General features: G+C 37.5%; 1 protein-coding gene across 1 annotated transcript in view; it reads right to left on the reverse strand.

The window, feature by feature from the left end:
• The window catches only part of KCNN2 (potassium calcium-activated channel subfamily N member 2), a 300746-nt gene that overhangs the window by 24682 nt on the left and 253964 nt on the right, over positions 1-22100 (reverse strand). The window lies entirely within an intron of this gene.

Below are 22100 nucleotides of genomic sequence, written 5' to 3' on the forward strand. Positions count from 1 at the left end.
TCTTTTTTGAAAGCAATTATAAGAGATAATATAAAACTCAAATACAATGACATTAGCAGTAAAGAACCAGAAGGTACAGCAATAGCACAAGCAGCAGAGATGCTCATGACATTTTATACTTCAGTATTCTGTTATTATTAAAATAGCGAAAACCTTGTTTTTTAATAGAATCTCTTCATGGGGGGGTACAAGTCCTCTTGATCCTCTGCAGTTGCATAAGACATCAGTCTACTATAGATGCTGCTGTCTCAGGCATATATGGAAGTCAGAGATGGATGTGTGGGCAAGCAGAGAGCAGAGCAGATCTCCATCTCCTCGGCCTAAATGTAACTCTGTAAGCAGAAATCTAACAACGAACTGTCACGTGAATGAATGCTGAATTAAACAACCTAGGATCCTCACTCTCCTTCAGCATGTTCAAGATAAATAGAACTGCATGCTATTGTATTTCTCATCACCACAAGATCTTCACCTTAAAAATAAGAAAGTCTCCCTTTTGTGTTAATGTCAGCTATGAAATGCAATTTTCTGATGTGCCATTTGGTGTCTTAGTTTTAATATTCTAATGGAATATGTTCATTTTCTCCTTTATAGAAAACAAGCTCAATTGAATAATCTAGTCTTCACATTACATACAGACCTAATCAACTGAGAAGCCATTAAGACCTGTTTTAGGGATAAAACCTGCTGTTACCACTCTCTCTGCAGGAAGAAAGGCCTAACGGATTAATGTAGATTCAATTTTGCTTCCCAGATACAGAGTAGCTCTTCAACAGAGACAATCTCAAGGTTGCAATAACCCCTGCAGCTGCTGTGAAGCCTCAGGTTAGTTATCTATGCTGTTGGATCCTCAAGGGTATTATTTTAGCTAATCCCCAAATCAGTGTCTCACAGTGGGTCACAGGGTGCCACAGGGGAATTCGCTCACAAATCCATGAGCAACCCACTTTCCACCACTGAAATAATTGCTTCAGTTTTCTTCCTTTCCGGACCTCACTCTCAGTGATGGAGCACGAATACAAAACCAGCTTCAGGAAATTCCCTGTTCTCTCGCTTGCAAGATATTCCTTGCATGTATCTGCAGAATACCTTCATTCTGTTCTTCAAAGCCTCACCTATGCCCTCATGGTTGCAAGGACTTACAAACTCTTTGACTGCCCAAATACAGCTATCATTGCAACCCAAGCTGTTCCACTGGTCGCCTGTACTCTTCTCTCTGTTGGTGGAAATGTTGTCTTTCTCACATACTTTATATAAACTTCTGAATTTTTTTTGTTCTGCTATTGCAGCATCTAGAACAACACCATAACAGTCTGCTGTTGGAGCTCCTAAGGATGACAGTAGCACAAATAACAATAACGACAACAGTAACAAGGGTAGGAATGAAAACAACAGCAAGCTCTATTTAACTCATTACCACAGAGCTCTGCCCAATCACAAAGAGATCTGACATGGCTTTTTTTTTTTTTTTGATGCTGCACTAAATGTTATGGGTTTTAGTCTTCATTTAATGAATTTTGCAATTAAAGAGTGTGAAATATATGGATGCACAGAGAGAGCTGTATTCATCCCATTCAGGAGGCCAGAAGAAAGCCCATGTATCATGTAAGTCCCTTCAGAATATCACATAAGTGCCATAACCCATAGGCTTTGGATAAGCTTCACAGAAATGAGCTAAAACCACAACAGATACTCCAAAGCTGGCAACTCAATTAAATATAAATAAATGCTTACACAAATACTTAAAGACATTTCTATAATGCCCATGTTTTGGTTTTGAACCTGGCCATTTCTGTATTTCAGATAGAAAACAATTTACCTACAAAGATGAAGGAAAGCGATGCTTTGGGTTTTTTTCCTATGTGAACGTCCGAATTGTTACATCCTGGCAAAATTTCAGCCCTACGTGGAGATAATTTCAGAAATGTTGATATGACTGAAAATGGAACATTTGAATACAAGTTACTGCGCTCCTGAAATAAATACCTGTTTCAGGTAAAGACTGCCAAAAGCTCTCTCTCAAACCTTGAGCAACACGGTGTAAAAATAATGGAGCCTTTATAGATCCCCTTTTATTTATTCCAGAAAATACAGAACTCAATCTATATATAGATCATTTAACAAAGGTGACATAGGGTTACACTAAAAAAGCACAACGATCAACAACAGTATTTTAGGTTTCATTGGAGATGTGGATCTTAATTAGTAAGGTCCCTTAGATGAAATATTCATTAAAGCCATCTGCATCCATATTTAGTAGCGCACTTCAAGGACCTGTTCAAATGTTTCTATCTTGTTAGCTCAGCTCTTTTGGATTTTCTACTCTGAATATTTCATCTGGTTATGATTTTAAGATTATAGTTCAGCAAACAAATGATGTGCACACTCAATTTTTAAATCATCATCAATACTTACGATTTTATTGTGACCAAAGTGCAAAGGATACTTTCTGTCCTCTCTGTGGGCTCAACTCCTCGAGCATGGCAATTAAAACATAATTTCATCTTCCAACAACATCAAAAAAATCCTTTCTATCACAACTGCATGGAGGAAGTTGAAAGAGTAACTTCTCACATTAAAAATCCATAAGAAAAACAGAGGCAACCTGAAAGGGAGACTACTGTCCTGATAATCTCATACTTTCTAAGACAGACTTACAGGAATGAGGCTTATATATGTCTTGTTTATTTTGTAGCCTGACTCATGATTTTTGAATTTCTGTGGTTAATAATTCTGGTACATGCCTAAATCCTTCTGATTTTCATAACATTACAGGAGTGTTTGAATAGATTTTCAAGTGCTTCATTATGTATTTATCTAATATGATCACTGAGGATTCAAGCATGAACTAGAAAAGCCAGGGGAGTTTTTCTTTTGACCTGAGTGGAGGCAAAAACAGAACTTAGAAGTTACAATTTTGGCTACACTGTGTCTACCATCAAGTAAAGAATCATTACATCTATATCAAAAAAGGAAGGCATGAAGAGGAATTTCTTAAAAAGTAGAAATTGCAATATCATATTTGTACAGCCCTGGGAACAACAACTGAAAATGAGCACAGGAGACATTTAAACGGCTTTGTTTTGGGGAGGGGGAAAAAAATTCCTCATTACCTCTCTGACTTGTTTTTACACATATCACAACCCCAAGATTCTTCCATTTTCCAGGGAACAGTAAAACACATAAAGCGGCAATTAAACTTCCCCTAGTTTTTCCATCAATCCAGCTCTAATGTGTTCCACTCAAGTCACCAGAAGGCTTGAGAAAAACAGTCACTCGCACCACTGTATTTTTCAGTTCAGTATTGAGATTGTCTTCAACAGAGCCAACTGCAACGGAGATTACACTAAAGAGAAAACCCATCCACACAACTAGCCAGAACAAAGCTATATCTTGTTCACTGTCATTAAGCAGCCACCAACTAATACAAACATTTCCTCATTCTGGCTGGATGTGAAAGCCAACTTCGATGTAAATAACACCAGAACACAACTACATTGTTCCTAAATTATCCATTCACTCTACAGTTTAGAGCTCTCAAACTTGATAAGAATATATGGTTAACTGGCACAGACACTATGAAAAGCTTGGAAAAACAAACCAAAAGCTTCAGGAAAAGAAAGAAAAAGAAACTTTTTTTTTTTTTTTCAGAAAACAAGTTCAACACAAAATAAAATCCAGTCATTATCAATCAGATTCCAGAGTTGGAGCTTTTTGGCATTAATCCTTAGTTTAAGATTTTATTTTTGATAAAGATGCTGTTCTTTTAATTAGACTCACTGGAAAAAAGTATTTATTTAACTACTTAAAGCCCACAATTCTCAGTCAATAAAAACCAGCACTAGAAACACAGTGAGCCACTTAAAATAGAAGATAAGAGCTAATATTTTGTGTTAAAACTGCAGCTATGAACAGGCTGATTTTCTGGATCACATCCAGCCTCACACAGCAACAGAATAAAGGGCCATTTAGAATAGTGGTGTATTCCCTGAGGTAGGAAAATCCTTGGCTGAAGCCACACAGGCATAAGTCCTATTTATCACCTTTTCTTTTCTTCTCTAATAAAGAATGTGCTAGTAGGCAGGTGGTGCTAGAGCTAGAACATGCTACTCTCCAGACAATCCTCATCCTGTGAAAAGCCACTATTTGGTTCTCAGAAACCAGCATGTATCAGTCCTGAGACTATTCTAATTTAAGCCAAAAAACAGCTGAATGATTAGATCTCTGCAAAAATAGAATGACTTGATTCCTCCTCAAGCCAAACTGCGTGGGAGTTTTACCATTCATCTCAAGAAGACACAAATATATTCTTCAACTGACAGTACTGCAGTGGTTTGGGTTGTCAAGGCAATATTCCAAATTCCTCACCAAACAGCAGTCCTTTTCTTCTGGATTCACTCTCAGTATAATTTTCAGTATTGTTTTCCTTCAGAATTATGTTCATATTTGATGATGTTTCAATTAACTGATACAACATCTACTTTTTAGGTGCACATAGTTATCACCCATTGATTTAATCTTGACATCTAACTCACATTCATCTTGAAAAGTGATGAGTAAGAAGAAATAAAATATAACATTAACTTAACCACTGATGCATTTATTCACACTTAGCAGCTTCAGTGCAGTTTATTTTGCCTCCTTGGACAGCCTCTGATAACTCTGCACTCTTTGGTTTTCCTTTCCAGGACAACTCAAGGAAAGAACTAAAAAATAAGTTGAAAAGATCACCCTTTCTGTAGGGAAGAAAATGGACTGCTGGTGTAGTAATCATACAGAATTTCCCAGTTAGCAATACAATGCCAATCCAGGCTGAGTTTGGTCTTGTTAAACCTTAAAAACTTTTAGACTAACAACGGCTGGAAACAGGCTCAGCCCATTAAATCAGATTCTTGTCAAGACTCAGTTGAGACAATGATTGATGTAACTAGCTATTAGAGCTCTCCCACAGCATTAAGCCTTTCTGTTACTAAGTGCCTCTTTAGTCTTAGTTAGATAGTAGATATTGGCAGATTTTTTTCTTTTAATATAGTGACAATCACAGACACGTCCTCTTATTCCTTCTCATTTCCTCCTGTTTAAAAGAAAGAAAGAAAAGAAAGAAAGAAAAAAAAGAAGATGATGAAACAAAGGCCCTGACTGAGACTAATGAAGTCAATGGAACTTCTGCCTATCTTAGTGGGTCCAGGATCAGAAAGATTGTTTGAGAGGTGGAATGTCACTCCTTTTTTTTTCTAACATATCTGACCTCCCCCAAATATTCCTGTCACAAAAAAGGCTTCATGGAAGTGCAAGGTGCTAAGGCAAACATCTGGATTTTACAGAGATTCACAACTGTAACAATTCTAAACCCAACCGAGAGAGAAGGTGTAAGTCAACAGTCTGGATTGTTTCTGCAGGGGTAAAAATGTTAATTATTTTTCTCTTAATTAAGAATATTTGTGGAGTAATGGAAAAGAAAAACTAACAAATCCAACAGAGGAATGTTAAATACAAATACATAACTAGCATTTATGTTTTGTTAACTAAGATGAATAGGAAGAATAGTCTAAAAGAGAAAGAATGACAGAGGTGATAGAGAAATCAACACACATAGAAGGGTGAGGGGGCATGTTTTAAAGAAACATCATTATGCTTGAATATAAATTTCAGTTTCAACATAAGCAAGCAGACAGAAAAGAATTTAAACCTCTAGCTGCTTTCAGAGATCTACCTCACGATGCCTGGGCAACGGGTAACCTGCTATTAGAGCAATAAAGACTAATTGCTATTTTTTTCCAAAGGATACCAAACTTCTGTTCAGCTTCAACTGGCCAAGGTCTTCCCTTGTTTTCTTGAAGCTGTAGAGAGCTGATATTCTACTAAATCAGTATATCTTAATTGCTATACCTGTGTGCAGCCTTGGGAGATGGAAAGAGTTTCCACCACCCCAGGAGAAGACATTTGGCTACAAGCATAATCTGGATATACCAAAGATGCTGCAGTTGGTCTGAAGACTGGGCGTAATCCTGAATGTTGGGATGGAAGTTCCTAGCATTGCCTGAAATGCATGTCACACACATCCCTTTCCAGAGCATCTGGACCATCTCAGTTCTGTTATTATCAAAAACATTTTCACCTGCCTCAACTAAACATGAAAGAGTTTTAAGGAGACTCTGTTGGATCAATTTTACATGTAGAATGACTGGGAACCTTTGAATATTGTAACAGACAGCAATCCACTAAGATTCCATTTAACTTTCTTTTCTGGAGGAATACAAATTGTTCGTGATCCTAAGGGGTCCCCCCGGAAAGGATATGATATAGTGGCAGGCCAAGCATATTTATCAGCTTCTCCCTCAAAGTAATTTCAACAAATACACCAACTCTGTAGCTTCTAACGCACTGAGACTAGTTTATTTTTCCAGTAAATACAAAAAGAGAATGAAGCACATCTGAGGCTGGATGAAATAGTTCCTAGGATGAAATGGAGCTATGAAAATTCATAACAAGTTAAGATCTTCCTTACGTGTTTTGTAGGACTTAACTATACCAGCAATGGCTGAGATTGAATTAGATATCTTTTCTATTTCTGATTTCCTCTTTAACTATTGTTACATTTCCACTTTAACTATTATTACAATGCTTAAATTTTTACAGATGCGATGACAGCAATTCTTTTCTTCCTACTGTGGATTTGAATAAACAGTTATAACCGGATTTCTTCTTTTAAATTAGTTTAGAATATTATGCTCCAATTATATGTATTTACCTGGTTTTATAACTAAATAAAATTGAATTTCTAAACAAAAAGTGTAAAGCAGATTAAAATAAAATATTGAAACAAACACTGCATTTTGAGGCAATCCGAACACACATTTTTTTAGCTAATAAACATGTTTTTTCTGAAAAAGTTTACCCCCTACCTCAAAGTTCTCTTTGAACAGCAAAGATGTGTTAGTTATTCATTTCCTCCTAAAATCACTAAAAAGCTATTCATCGGACCATGGGCGTTAGTAATCAAGTATAGTTTGTGTTATATTAAAGCCAATGTCAAAATTTAAGATCTTACACAGGCTTCTTCCAGAAACCGATGCCTAAATGTACAATACATGACACAACAACAACATTTTAAAAAGTCATCTTTTTTCAGACATTTTAAAAGAACCACTTCTTACTACCAATATTTCAAATTTTCTGAAATGTAAAACCCTTGTATTTGTAGAAACAATAAAGAAATTCCAAACTCAGAAAACCTGGACCTGAAAAACTGCACCTGAACACATCTTTTTTTCACAGCAGCATAATAGCTGGAACATATTTCAGATACGCATGAACTGCTCTTCATGGTTTTATTACAATTTTTTAATTTATCCAAAAAGCCTGTGCATTATTTGACTAGCAATAGGAAGAACTCATTCCTCAAAGAAAATCATACAGGAATTATTTCATATTTGGTTTTTAGTGAAGTAAACACTAGGTTACGTGCCACTGTTGACCTGTGCATTGATTCTGCATAAAAGGATAACATTTATTCTAACATGTTACCCTCAGATAAATCACACCAAAAGGCTCCATCCAGTAAAGTCCTTCCTCAATATTCTTTATGTATCCCAAACTGAAGATGTCTTTAATTTATCTCTACTATGTCCACTCCTCTATGAGGACTTTTCTCTATGATGGGCAAGAAGTATGGCCAGACTTCTTGGGAAGCGGTCCCCACGGACAGAGGCAAGAACAGGAGATGCTTCCCCAGTGCCCCTTTGCCATGAACACGCACGATTCTCTCATGTGTGTCCTGATTTCCTAAGAAAAAATGTCCTTTTCCTCATATTTTCCCAATGAACATGAACAATGCTGTAGTTTCAAAGGCCTTAGGTTATATGAAAATTCTAAGGTCTTATTAAAGCTTTAAAATTGTTTTGTTCGAAGAGGATTTTTTCTGGCCTTGCTTAACAGCCTCCCTCCCCTGCTACACACGCCCCTCCAAAACCCCACCTTTTTGGCTTATTCCCCAATAACATCATATTCTTACCCTCACTGTGTTCTTTAAAGCAATTTCAAGCTATTTGGTTCCTGCAGTGGCATAACAGAAGTCAAATCCTGAAGGAAATTAAAAGTCCTACTCTTGTGAACACATGAGTGCTAAGAAAGCAAAGCAGCCTTATTGCTGATATGGAGAAAGTTTTAGTGGTCTGGATAGATGATCAAACCAGCCACGACATCCCCTTAAGCCAAAGTGTAATCCAGAGCAAATCTCTGTTAAGGTCAACAGCAAAACACTCACTGACTTCTGTGGGACCAGGATTTCTGTTCTATTTTTTTGCTGGAGTTTCAGCTGATCATCCCTTAAAATGTTTCCACACACGCACGCTTCAGAATTCTTACTTTGCCTTTGCCTTCATCTCATGTTTTGGAAGTCAATAAAGCTTTATTGTTGAATGTAATTCCATAGGTCAAGACCTTTCTAATAAAATAGCTAAGCTAATTAAACTGAAAAGAAAATGTAAAAATATACTTCTCTTCGTCAACATTTAGAAGTGTAATAATGAAACAAAACACTCATCTGGGGACTTAAACTTAGCTATTACTTATTTATTTATTCCCAGTATGTTTGTTGTGATCCAGTATCATAACACTAAAGATCTTGGAAAGCCATACCCTAAGTCTTAAATCAACCATTACCTCTTAGAGACCGAGCTCTGCTGGGCTAAACTACTTTCCATCTGCCTACAGCTCATTCTTTTAAATATCTGCTATGACCATTTTGAGAAACAAGTTGCTTATTTTGATAGACCTTGTCCCAGCTCCTTTACGGCAATTTCTGCATTCCTGTAACCACCTGTCGTACAAGAACGAGGCAACAGCACAGTGAAACAGAGCCAAGAAACACTGGCTGGAGGGACGCAGCCATGCCCCTTCTGACAGTAAGAGCAGCGCCATTTCTCCCGTTGAATCTGCTACTGCCATACTGCCTGCAGCATATTAAGAGCTTCCCCTTCCCTTTTGCCCCGTGCGTATTACGTCTTCTACATCAGATACTGCTGACTCTCTGAAGAATGTTAAAAGGAACCAAAAATCATCTTCAGAAGGTTTTTTCTTTTTGTCTGTTCTTCACCTTAGAAAGTACAGTCTCAGCCTCTTTTTCCTTAGACTCCATCGTTGGCCACATAGAAGTTATAATTTCTATCCAGCCAGAGTCTGTCATTAATTTCTTTTTCATACTCCCAATCTATCTGTCCATTTCTGCTTACTAGTTTAATGCAGCAGCGGTAACTGCATTTGTTTGTGAAAGCACAACATAGTGTGCTTATTAGTAAAAAGACCCGCTAATGATAGTTATAAACATACTCAATTTGGCATGTAGCCTACAATGATTACAATATAATGATATAATGATATAGTATAATATATTAGACTTGAAGATATTAAAAAGCACATAATGTGATACCATGCTTGTTTGTCTTGTTCCTTTTAATGGAAAGTTTTGCCTGTGTCAGAATTGCAAGATTTTGGTCAGTGTAAGAAATAAGAATGCATAGAAATTCTAAAGGATTACAGAAACTTATAGGAAGAGGTAGTAAAATAATATATAAATATTACATAGGTCTAGATTCAACAAAAGATTGCATCTACCTGCCAAAATTATTCAGCTGGAAATACCAGCACTGAGGGCCTGGCTTCCATACCACCATTACTGAGAGAGTTAATCACCTAATTGTGAGATATTCTGAAGGCTTCTGCTTGGGATTCCCAGTCCTAAACTCTATCCTGAACTGAACGGACTAAGCCAGTAGTTTTATCCTATAACTAAGGAAAAATCTGGGTTCCAGTCCCTCAGAAAAGTGTACTAGCCAGCAGATCAGACTCTCTCCCCAACACTCTTGCTAAAATGTAGTCCCAGAATAACCAGTACCCTATTAGTTAAACATTTGCCTAGGAGTAAGATTTGGCTTATCTCTCAGAGGCAATTTCATAAAAGAAATTTTTAGAGAACAGTGGAAGAAAACTAAAATCTGGCCGCAAATGATATCATTGTAAAATATATTTTCTATAGGCTGAATGGCTTGTCCTCCAGTGAAGGAAGACACCACAGTGCATTTAGTTCATTAAAACAGAAGAACAAGTCAAGAAAAATAAATTTGTATCTCTTCATCTCTTCTGCCTCAAGTCACACAGGAGAACACCTAGATCACAGCACTGCTACAATATATAGGCTGTGTATTACTGCATGCTCAACTACCCAGCTTATCTCACAATTAGCAATCCTGGAGGAAAGGAGAAGAAAGCATTGTTTAAAGATAAACTACTTTGGTAACAATAAAGTTATACAGGCATACCTCATTTTATTGTGCCTCGCTTTATTGTGCTTCAGAGATATTGCGGTCTTTACAAACTGAAGGTTTGTGGCAACCATGCGTCAAGCAAGTCTATTGGCGCCATTTTTCCAACAGCATGTGCTCACTTTGTGTCTCTGTGTCACATTTTGGTAATCCTTGCAATATTTCAAGCTTTTTCATTATTATTACATCTGTTAGGGTGATCTGTGATGTTACTATTGTAATTGTTTTGGGGCGCCACAAACTATGCCCATATAAGACGGCGAACTTAAACAGTAAATGTGTGTGTTCTGACTGCTCCACCGACTGGCCGTTCCCCCGTCTCTCTCCCTCTCCTCAGGCCTCCCTATTGCCTGAGACACAACAATATTGAAATTAGGCCAATTAATAACCCTGCAATGGCCTCTAAGTGTTCAAGTGAAAGGAAGAGTCGCACATCGCTTGATATCAAAAGCTAGAAATGAGCAAGCTCAGTGAGGAAGGCGTGTTGGAAGCTGAGACAGGCTGAAAGCCAGGCCTCTTGTGCCAGTTAGCCAAGTCGTGAATGCAAAGGAAAAGTTCTTGAAGGAAATTAAAAGTCCTACTCTTGTGAACACAGAAGTGCTAAGAAAGCAAAGCAGCCTTATTGCTGATATGGTGAAAGTTTTAGTGGTCTGGACAGATGATCAAAACAGCCACGACATCCCCCGGAGCCAAAGCGTAATCCAGAGCAAGGCCCTACCTCTCTTAATTCTATGAAGGCTGAGAGAGGTGAGGAAGCTGTGGAAGAAAAGTCTGAAGCTAACAGAGGTTGGTTCATGAGGTTTAAGGAAAGAAGCCATCTCCATAACATAAAAGTGCAAGGTGAAGCAGCAAGTGCTGATGTAGAAGCTGCAGCAAGTTATCTGGAAGATCTAGCTAAGATAATTGATGAAGGTGGCTAAACTAAACAACAGATTTTCAATGCAGATGAAACAGCCTTATATTGGAAGCTAGGACTTTCATAGCCAGAGAGGAGAAGTCAATGCCTGGCTTCAAAGCTTCAAAGGACTGACCCTCTTGTTAGGGGCTAAAGCAGCTGGTGACTTTAAGTTGAAGCCAATGCTCATTTACCATTCCGAAAATCCTAGGGCCCTCAAGGATTATGCTAAATCTACTCTGCCTGTGCTCTATAAATGCAACAACAAAGCCTGGATCACAGCACATCTGTTTACAACATGGTTTACTGAATATTTTAAGCCCACTGTTGAGACCTTCTGCTCAGAAAAAAAGATTCCTTTCAAAATATTACTGCTCATTGACAACGCACCTGGTCACCCAAGAGCTCCAATGGAGATGTACAACAAGATTAATGTTGTTTTCACGCCTGCTAACACAGTATCCATTCTGCAGCCCATGGATCAAGGAGTAATTTTGACTTTCAAGTCTCATTATTTAAGAAATACATTTCGTAAGGCTATCGGCTGCCATAGATAGTGATTCCTCTGATGGATCTGGGCAAAGTAAATTGAAAACCTTCTGGAAAGGATTCACCATTCTAGATGCCATTAAGAACATTTGTGATTCATGCGAGGAGGTCAAAATATCAACATTAACTGGAGTTTGGAAGAAGTTGATTCCAAACCTCATAGATGACTTTGAGGGGTTCGAGACTTCAGTAGAGGAAGTAACTGCAGATGTGGTGGAAATAGCAAGAAAACTAAAATTAGAAGTGGAGCCTGAAGATGTGACTGAATTGCTGCAATCTCATGATAAAACTCTAACAGATGAGGAGTTGCTTCTTATGAATGAGCAAAGAACGTGGTTTCTTGAGATGGAATTTACTCCTGGTGAAGATGCTGTGAACATTGTTGAAATGACAACAAAGGATTTAGAATATTACATAAACTTAGTTGATAAAGCAGTGGCAGGGTTTGAGAGGACTGACTCCAGTTTTGAAAGAAGTTCTGTTGTGGGTAAAATGCCAAACAGCATCGCATGCTACAGAGAAATCCTTCATGAAAGGAAGAGTCAATCGATGCGGCAAACTTCATTGTTGTCTTATTTTAAGAAATTGCCGTGGCCACCCCAGCCTTCAGCAACCACCACTCTGATCAGTCAGCAGCCATCAATATCGAGGCAAGACCCTCCATCACCAAAAAGATTATGACCTGCTGAAGGCTCAGATGATGGTTAGCATTTTTTAGCAATAAAGTATATATTAATTAAGGTATGTATATTGTTTTTTTAGACATAATGCTATTGCACATTTAATAGACTACAGTAGAGTGTAAACATAGCTTTTATATGCACTGGGAAAGCAAAAAATTAGTGTTACTCACTTTATTGCGATATTTGCTTTATTGTGGTGGTCTGGAACTGAATCCGCAATATCATTGAGGTATGCCTGTATAGGAATAAAACCGACTTCAAGCTTTCAAAGATTCCAGTCATTTTTGTCTTTGATCCAAGCTATTAAAAAGACCTTTTTCACAAAAACTGTATGCAGTTTGGAAACAGAATTCATACACATTGCATTTGATATGACTGATACAATGGAAAAGTAAAGAAACAAGTTAAATATGGATAAAAGGAGGTACCATTATTAAATACGTAGTATTTCTTGACACTGGGCATCACGGGAGAACTAGATTTTTGGAGGATTCAAAACTGAATTGTGTTATATGCATAACAAGAACAACCAAGGTTACCGTAGTACAATAAAAACATATAAAGATCTTAATTTTGATGTTTCATAGCATAAGGCAAATATTAAATGTCAGGGATTAGGAAGAAGTTTTGCCTATAGGCAGCAATGACAGATCTGTTAATCTCTTTGCGATTCATATCTGATTTAAGGCAGAAAAATGAACGATATCAAACTGTATCTTTAGAAGCAGAAGGAGTTAGTTTTAAAGTGATACCTCATGGCAGCGCAGCAGCATGCCAAGCATCATCGTTAAAATCCAGCGCTGCACACAGAGACCCCAAAAGGCATGAACACTTCAAAGCCGTGAGACAAGAAGGTGGAATAAGCAAGCAGGAATAACCAGGGTAGGCCCATTGCTTGGTTTAAGTCTGTATGACACATCCCAGCCCTACAGGAGAGCAAGAGCCTGACCGGCACTGCCTACTCCATGGACAAATGGAAACCCTGGAGGGTGGTCAGAGGCCTGGAGGGCCTCACACTGCACACGGGCTCCGGCACAGCCCAGCAGGAAAATGGCTTTGGAAATCAGGGAACTTGGTTCAAGACAAGAAACATCCATTTTCAAAACTTGCCAGGCCCCAAAGATCTCTTTCCTAGTGGGATGGCCAAGTGAGCAAGAAAGGAGAAGCAAGTTCAAAAAGCTTTTCTGTCGCCTATCATAAGCCCTGAGGTCTGCCTATCACACGGAGCTGCAGAATAATTATGTTCTTCACGCAGCTTATTTACCCTAGATTTCTTTTTCCTTAAAGTAACATCTAGGAATTTGATATGAACTTTCTTGAAGAGCAAAAAAATAATAAAACCCAGAAAAACCTCCAAATCCAGAAAAAAATCTCAATATATTCTTTGTAGCCATTGTTCAAATCACCAAAGGAACCATCCCTCACCCCCGGGTCACTCACATGTCTGTGCGCCATTGGTGTCTGGAAGTATAAGATTAAACACAAATGTTAAAATTGTTCCTTCACCACAGGGATGGAAATCAGCAGCAGGGGAAAAGAATCAGTTTCACTGTTTCTAAACATGACTCATTTTAATCAAAAACACATAAGAGAAATAGCAAAAAAAGCAAAGCCAGTAAGAACACCCCTTTCTCTCTCAGAAACTATAGCTGAGACTACTAGTAATAGCTATTGTTACGGTTACATGACTGATTCTTTCCATTTCAGAAAACTTTTATTATCCATTTTGCAGAATTTTGCACAGTGTTAATTATTTGGACTAATACACTTTATTCCATTCAGACAATCTTTTTTTCAGATAGATCTAGCTTTCTTATGCTACGGAGCAAGCTCAGGGATTCAGCTTCTGCCAGCTTTGTTGAAATTCACTTACATTTGGTGTCATTCTGGGTCTCCAAGAAAAACAAAAACAGTTCTCTTACATTCCACAGAATTGTCCTAGAGGTTAGAGACTCAACTCTTCTTTCCCAGCTCTTATACACACTGTGCAGTCCAGACTGCACAGAGGAACTGAACGTGCTCTATACAGCTCTGGCTCTCAGAGGCAAACTGAGACCCCAGTACTCATTTTTAGCTGTCTGAGCAAGAGCAGCAAATAGGCTGAAATGCACAATCATAATTCATGCTCTTTGGGCTCATATATTATAATGCACTTTAACTCCATTATCACATACTACTGCTTACCCTTCATGAAAATGCACAACTACCTAGTCCTGTCCTAGAGGATGGCTCTGTACCAGGGATGAACAGCAGAAAAAAATATTTTATTTTCTTATGTCTTTCTGCCTCATTTTTCTGAAATGAAAATTTAGGTTTTAACTTTTTATAGCTTTGTGACAGAATTCGTGCATGACATTAACCATATTTGTAACAGCTCATCCTTGTTTTGCTGGTCTTCACATTCTGAGCTTTCAGCTCCATACTTCAAAGTTTGGTTTGCCAAAGTCGTGGATGCTCAAAGCTGCAACTAAACAATGAATTCAAAGTTCTCTATAATGACGAGTAGGTCTAAAACCAAGAATTTTTTTTTTAATTAGACATCCAAAAGTTGCTTAACAACAGAATTCTTCTTGAGGCCCAAAATACTGGCATGTCCCAAAGCAGCAAAATAGCCCTTCAAATGCCTCAGTACCTATAAGCCAAGCAAAATGGATGGAAAAATTCTTGGAGCACAACTTCCTATGGGCTTTCCACAAGGCACAGGAAAAAGAGCTGTTGATACCTTTTTCCTAGCACCTCAACAATCCGGGCACCCACCATGGGTAGCAAACTCAATTTAAGTCTCTTCTCAAGGCCAAAGCTGATTCAAATCAACATCACCATCTCCCTGTCCTAGTTGTCAGGATACAGGTTGTGAAATCATCTCAGACTTTCTTTTTGAAGCTATTTCAACTTTAAATTGAGTTCAGAATGGAGAGAGCCTGCCTCTGTGACCTAACAGAGAGAGATATTGCCTGAAAGGACCAGCGTAGAAGTCGGCGAAGGGGACATGTCGATTCCAACCCCTGACAAATCACCGAGTAAACATTAGTTCTGCTTTCAAAGCAACATTCAGCAAATACTTGAGAAAGTAGAGAGACCACACACACATTGACTAATAGAAATAAAAAACAAAATAGTCAAGAGCTGCTCCTTCTGTAGTTCTGTACCTCATCATTATCAAATGAGGGCCATTAAAAGAAGCTACTGTAAATAGACATTCGGTTAAAAGAAATATTCTAATGCGTGGGCCAAACTGAAGTGCCACAAGCAACTCTAAGGCAAAATTTTTATTTTTGAGTGTTTTAGTTTGTGTACTTATTTTAAAAATATATATATGCAGGTATATTTTCTTTCTGCAGCCACAATTTTGTTACACAGTATAATGTTTGAAGTTTGTTGATACAGAATGAATCTTATTTTTCACAAGATCTTCTTTAATTCTTCAAAGTCTAACAGCATTAGTTACAGCTGTATTATTGGAATATCAATCATTCAAAAAAATCAAAGAAAGTTCCTTAATAAACTCCACTGTGAATCATTTCATATATTCACTAGCAACTAATTCACTCCTGAAATTTTCCTTTATCTTGCACTTTACATTTTCTCTGGAGATACTGTGCTACAATTTTATACCTCTTAGAAAGAGGAAGGCTTGTGTTTTGTTCTGTTGGTTTTTCCTTTGTTTTTTAAATTGGGATCATCAAACAGAATCAATTGACAGCTAAAGAATCTGAAGAAATTTGCTGAGGAAAAACTTCAGAAATAAAAGTTTTAGAAATCACAATCTAGAAACAGAACTAATTATTATGCACTTAAAACTAAGCCCACTACCCAAACTAGGTAAAGGTTAGCCTTTCTTTTCTCCTGTGTACGTATGTGGGGAAAAGGATGGGGGAAAAGAGGAGGAGGGCAAAATTACCAAGCAAAGATAATGCTTAATTCTCAGAGAAGACTCTGTTGCAATCTGAGCAGTTTGAAGATATTTTTCTCTCATGGAACTAATTTCATTTATCATCATGCAAATTATTTTTTTTAATTCCTTGTTTTTCTACAGCGGAACCTGATGCCCTCCATAAAAAGCAATGAAGGACAAGCTCACAGTCATAAAATTTCATCTTAATGTCAAAACTTCTTGCAAATATAAACTACTTTACCAACATGAGCATGTTTTCTAATGAAATGCACATTGGAAACAGATGACAAAAAAAGCCTAAGACAATTTTGTATCCCCTAGAATTAAAAAACAATATAATCAGCAGATCCATCCAAATGCATGTTCTGGATAGACTGCAGAAAAAAACTGTGCTATATAGGATAGCATCATGGAAGTAATGATTTTAAAAAACCAAAGCAGAATTGTTTTTAGCTAACTCTGTGTCTGAGACAAAGCCTGTGGTCAGTGGAAACAATTTCATTGACTGCCTCAGATTTTGGACTAAGCTCACACCCCATATCATTGGTGATGCTAGCACCATGTATTTAACGTAAATGAATGCAAAGTATATTTGTTCCTTGAATATATTTTAATATATTTTATGAAAAGGAAAGGTTGTATTTAGTTTAACGCTTCCATAAGTCACACTGCTTGGAACTAGACAGATTTTACTGAATATTTATAAAGACAATTCCAAACATGAAGTCTGTGTACTTGAGAGTCATCCGAAAGTTGTGCCAGATTTCACTAACAGTCTGTTACTGATGTATTGGGGACAATAAGTACATTTAATTTCATGAAATATAAGGAAGTATAAAAACATAATTATATATTCTTATACAGCAAATGAAGCAAAGAAAGCACTTGTAAGATAAATACTTTTCCACTTATACTTTTATGTATGAAACATTAGCATGAGGCTGTCAATCTTAAAAAAAATGTGTTCTCCCTTTTTCAGTTTTATTCTTTTCATCACTGATACATAAGGCAGCCAGAAAAATACTTCAAGGTGAATTCCTGTAATGATATGAATCTAAAAAAATCAGTAGTAGTATTAGTCATTTTACAGCCACATTCAAATAATATAGAATCTTCTCAAAGTACAGTATGTGGTACAATTACCTGACCTATACCACAGAAGAATTTAGTTCAGTAAATGGCTGAAATAGACAAACTACTCGTTTCTTCTGCTGGTCGATACTAAGAAACAAAGAAAAAATGGCTGGTTTTGCTTTCCTCGTAGCACCAACATGCCTGCCAATACATCTTGGAGCTACACATGAAGGACAGCAGGTGACAATCATATTTCACCAGTTCATATGGGAGATTTTGGCATTCCAAGCTCACAGATTTCAGGAATTTAACTCTTCACAAACACCCTTAACTAAACAGAAACATTGATTTGCTAGAGATCAAAAATGGTTATCTGTGTAGAAGAAAAATTTTTCTTTCTCTCTGGTACAACCAACACATTGCTGTATGCTTTACACTGGAGTGAATGGGTATACAGATAAACTATGGGACAGCACTTCTGTCACAAGTCTTTTATGGGTAACACAAGTTAAAAGAAATACCATAGTTTCTGTCAGGCTATCAGAAACAAAATACAGCTGTAGTACTTAACTAAGTAATTAAAGAGTATCATCCTCTTTTGCTTGTAACAGACCTCTCTCAGATTTGAAGAAGTAGTCCTCAGCCAAATACCTCTGAAAGAAAATGCTTAAGAGGTGGTATGTCACCACTGAACTCTGTAGTATTAGAAGCTTGAGATTATAAGGAGCCTGAATCTTCTACTTTCTTCCCATACTTTCTCATTAAAAAAAATTATAAAGCTAAAATAAAACTTCTTGGTTTTGCTAATTTTGCAGTTTCAAGTTCATTTGCGTACTTGCTTTCAGGACAGCATAACACTAAGGATCATTAACCCTATAGGGATCATCCTCATTTTAATGATAGCAATTTATCAAAGAAGAAAAAATCCTGCAGTATTTTCTCCAAACACCATGCACATGGGAGTTCTATCTACGGCCACGTTCTTTTTACCAGGAACATTTTCTTGCCTGATCTCTTGGCCTTCATTCAAGACTTTCTCACCGTTCTCATCTCTAGCAACTTCACTGAAGAACTGGAGAAAGCAGTGAAATGCTGTACTCTGAAGGAACTCGGGGAGGTGACTTTTTTTAGCATGAAACAGCAGTTCTATGTAGTCACTCCATGTTCTACTGCAGGGAAGTAACTTGAGTGGCAACAGAACTTAAATTTGGCCCTATCTACACCTATATCATGTGTTTTGCAGTCTACGGCTTAAACATGTTGGAAAAATCTTTTAATAATAATACAGAGATTTTTGTCTAAAGTCTTAATTGCTCTATTGGTAATTTCTATGCAAATTGTACATGTATGAGGTATCTATGTGACAGTTTCATATTTAAACTCAACTCTTGGGCCATTATTCAGGCAAGCAAGCATGTAATCAGGGTCACGCTGAACTAAGGATTTATAGGAGAGGAATCTGTGACTTTGGGGATGCTACCTACAGTTTTACTGATTTGATATGAATACCATACTGAATTTCAACTGTTGCTAATTATTCGTTTTTTCAGGCTGTGGAACGGTTCACAAAAAGCTGTCAACATCATTAGTATTAAATTGCAACAAAGAGAGTCTGAGTAGGAAGATGAAATGTTAATTGAGCTTAGAAATGGCCCTAGAAACGAGGTGATCTCATTGGTGGGGCAAACGTGGGGAAGCGTGCGTGCATGAGCAGGTAGTGTTCTAGACAGAAGAATGCTGCCCTTAGAGAGCTATTAATCCTCCACCCTTCACTTGCTTGGCAGAACTGGCCTTCTGCAAGACTTTACATATACAACAGGAACTGAATCCAATTAAAAAAGAAAAAAAAAGCACTCATAGAGCTCCCTTATACAAACATGACTGTGGAACTACACCTTATTCTGGTATCTTGGCTGTTTCAGGGGTCTTGCTTCATAAAAGTTCCTGAGATTATCATTTGAAAGCATCACAAAGGATAGCAAAAACAACCCAATTTTTGTTCTTTGCCTCTTGTTTTAAATAAGTAATGACCACCAGCTTATAGCTTAAAGATACCTTATTCCATTAGCAAAAATCCAGAATATTAAAGAAAAAAAAAGTCAGAGAGACACAGCAGAGTAAGTTTGGTTTGAGAGAGGAAGAAAAGGACTAGACACAGAACTGAAGACGTGTGTCACTCTACCAGAGCTGGGGCCACTTTATACATAAGTAGTATTTCTGGAGCTACAAAACATTCATTCAAACATTCATTCATTCACCAAATTTAACAGATTGAAAAATTTTCCTATGACAGTTCAACTACATCTGAATGTTATCTTTTATAGAAGTCAAAAGGAGATGCGAGTAAAGGTAAAATTACTGGGAAAATAACCTTAGGCTTCTCTAAACTGCAACTTTTGAGTTCAAGAAATGGAGTCGTGAGTCTCTCAAAGGGGAAGAGGACAGACCTCCAACTACATTGATCAAAAATCCCTGAAAAATGTATTAGATCCGCAGTCTTACTTTTCCACTCCACCTAGCTCCAGTTAATTTCTCCTTTAGGTTCAGAAGCTGTGATCAAACAGAAGTAGGAACCGAGCTGAAGGATGGTCACAAAGCCTTCTGCAGAGGATGGCCCACATTTCCTGAAAATCAGTCCCCAGAAAGTGAGAAAGCATAAGGTAACCATACAGAATAATCACATTTCCTGCATTTTCACTCTTCCTACTCAGAATATGTACTGCTAGATTGCATCTCTCTACCTGTACAATGATTTTAAGTGACATAAAAGCATTATCACTGTAATCATACTTTAATAGGACTTTTTGCTGGGTAAGTTCAAACCATTTTGTTATTCAGTATAAGGATACCATGTCAAACAGTAAAGATAAATATTATTACCTGCATGGAAAAGACACATAGAGCTTAAGTGACTTTGTCCAAGGTCTCAACAGATCTATAAGATGGATTCTCCACCTCATGCTTTAACAAACAGAACATCGTCTATATAATTAAATAACTGCATTTTCCACCAAATCTTTCCACTTTTTATTTTTCTACATTTTTATGAATTTATAAATTATTGCTATAAATTTAGCATACTTTTGTTGGCATAGTAAAACTTTCATTTCAATAGTCTATACTATTTACACAACTATACCCTGTTACTTGAATGATAGCAAAGTATTAGGGTTGATCCTATTAAAACCATACTAAAATTCTTTGAGTCTGAATTTTATTTTCCCTTTGAAGAAAATGAACTGGTCTGCTGTGTAATTCCTGGTGCAGATTGTTGTGTCTCCAATGGACACTGAACATCAGGCCACAGCATCTGCTGCTTGACTGATTGTCTGTGCCAAAACTCATTTTGCAAAATCAAGAAATATCATATTCCTTGCCGTCAGAAATACAATCACTGAAGGACAACAGTGTCCTGCTGTGGTACTCTGATTGTGTCAGCAGGTCATCTACCTACCAGGACACAAAGAACAGGGAAGGCAACTGATGTGATCTACTTGCAAGGAGATGCAACTGTTAGAGTGAGTGCCACTCCAAATGCAGTATTATCAAGAATTATCAAGCACAACTTTTTGTCAAATGTTGGTATGCTTGGAAAAGGAGGAAAATTAATGCTGCAAGTATTACTGAGAGCTGACAAGCCTCTTTAACACAAAATTAACTAAATGTAACATATAATTTGCTCTTGAATGCCTTGGAAAGAATCTACTGCAAAAGATTCCACTTTTGCACCAAAGTTTAAATAGGCAGGGATACAATTTTAGAAGCTCATTAGTCTGAAGGTGTATGATGATCTTCTGAAAAGACGATGATTTTCTGAAAAACAAAGTCAAAAGAAAAAGACATTTGGGCATGAATATTTGATCCGAAATCTCACCGTTCAATTTCAGATAATGTTTCATCTCTATCATTTTGGATTATGGGAAGATTTTCAGGCTATCATCTACTGCATTCTTTAAAATATAGGATAATGTAAGAGATCACCTTTAACTCAAGGAATCAGAACAGCAGCTATCGTTTTTCTGAAACACAGCTAAGAGATAAATTGCTTTCTTTTGAAGACCAGTACTTAACGTAAATCATTTGCAAGGTCATTTCCCACATACACTACCGGAGACTCCGAAATATGAGATCCAGCCCCTGGTCAACACTTAGGTACCAAAGGAAAACATTTTGGATAATTCTCAGGTGAACACAATTAAACTAAGTGACCACACAAGTGATAAATATATGCTATTCAGTAACGACAGAGATCGGGTTTGACTGAAGGAGATGGGACACAGGGATTAAGGTCATCCCTCAATATCTACAAGACGCAAGGCTGAAACAGCAAGTGGACGGCGTGCTTGCAAACAGCACCTGCAGCAGTGTTGGCTCCATGTTCTCCTACCGTGACCCCACTCCAAATCCAGCAGTTGGCATGCAATGTTTTATAAACATGTTTAACCTCTGCAAGATGCACCATAGCCAAATCTTAAATTCTAGAAGAAGCTATTGAACTTTCTGACATGACTGATTATGAACCAAGATACTTTCCATGCTCTGCCACGCTCTTCTCCAGAGTCGGACAGAGGGAACAGCTTCTCCTCTCTGGGTCTCATGTCCGATATCCACCCAACTAGAGAGGCAGCAGCAGTAGAAAACAAGCCAAAAAAAGGAAAACAAGTGTTCAGCGAACATCCTTC

The sequence above is a fragment of the Dromaius novaehollandiae genome, chromosome Z (assembly GCF_036370855.1).
Source record: "Dromaius novaehollandiae isolate bDroNov1 chromosome Z, bDroNov1.hap1, whole genome shotgun sequence".
NCBI lineage: Eukaryota > Metazoa > Chordata > Aves > Casuariiformes > Dromaiidae > Dromaius > Dromaius novaehollandiae.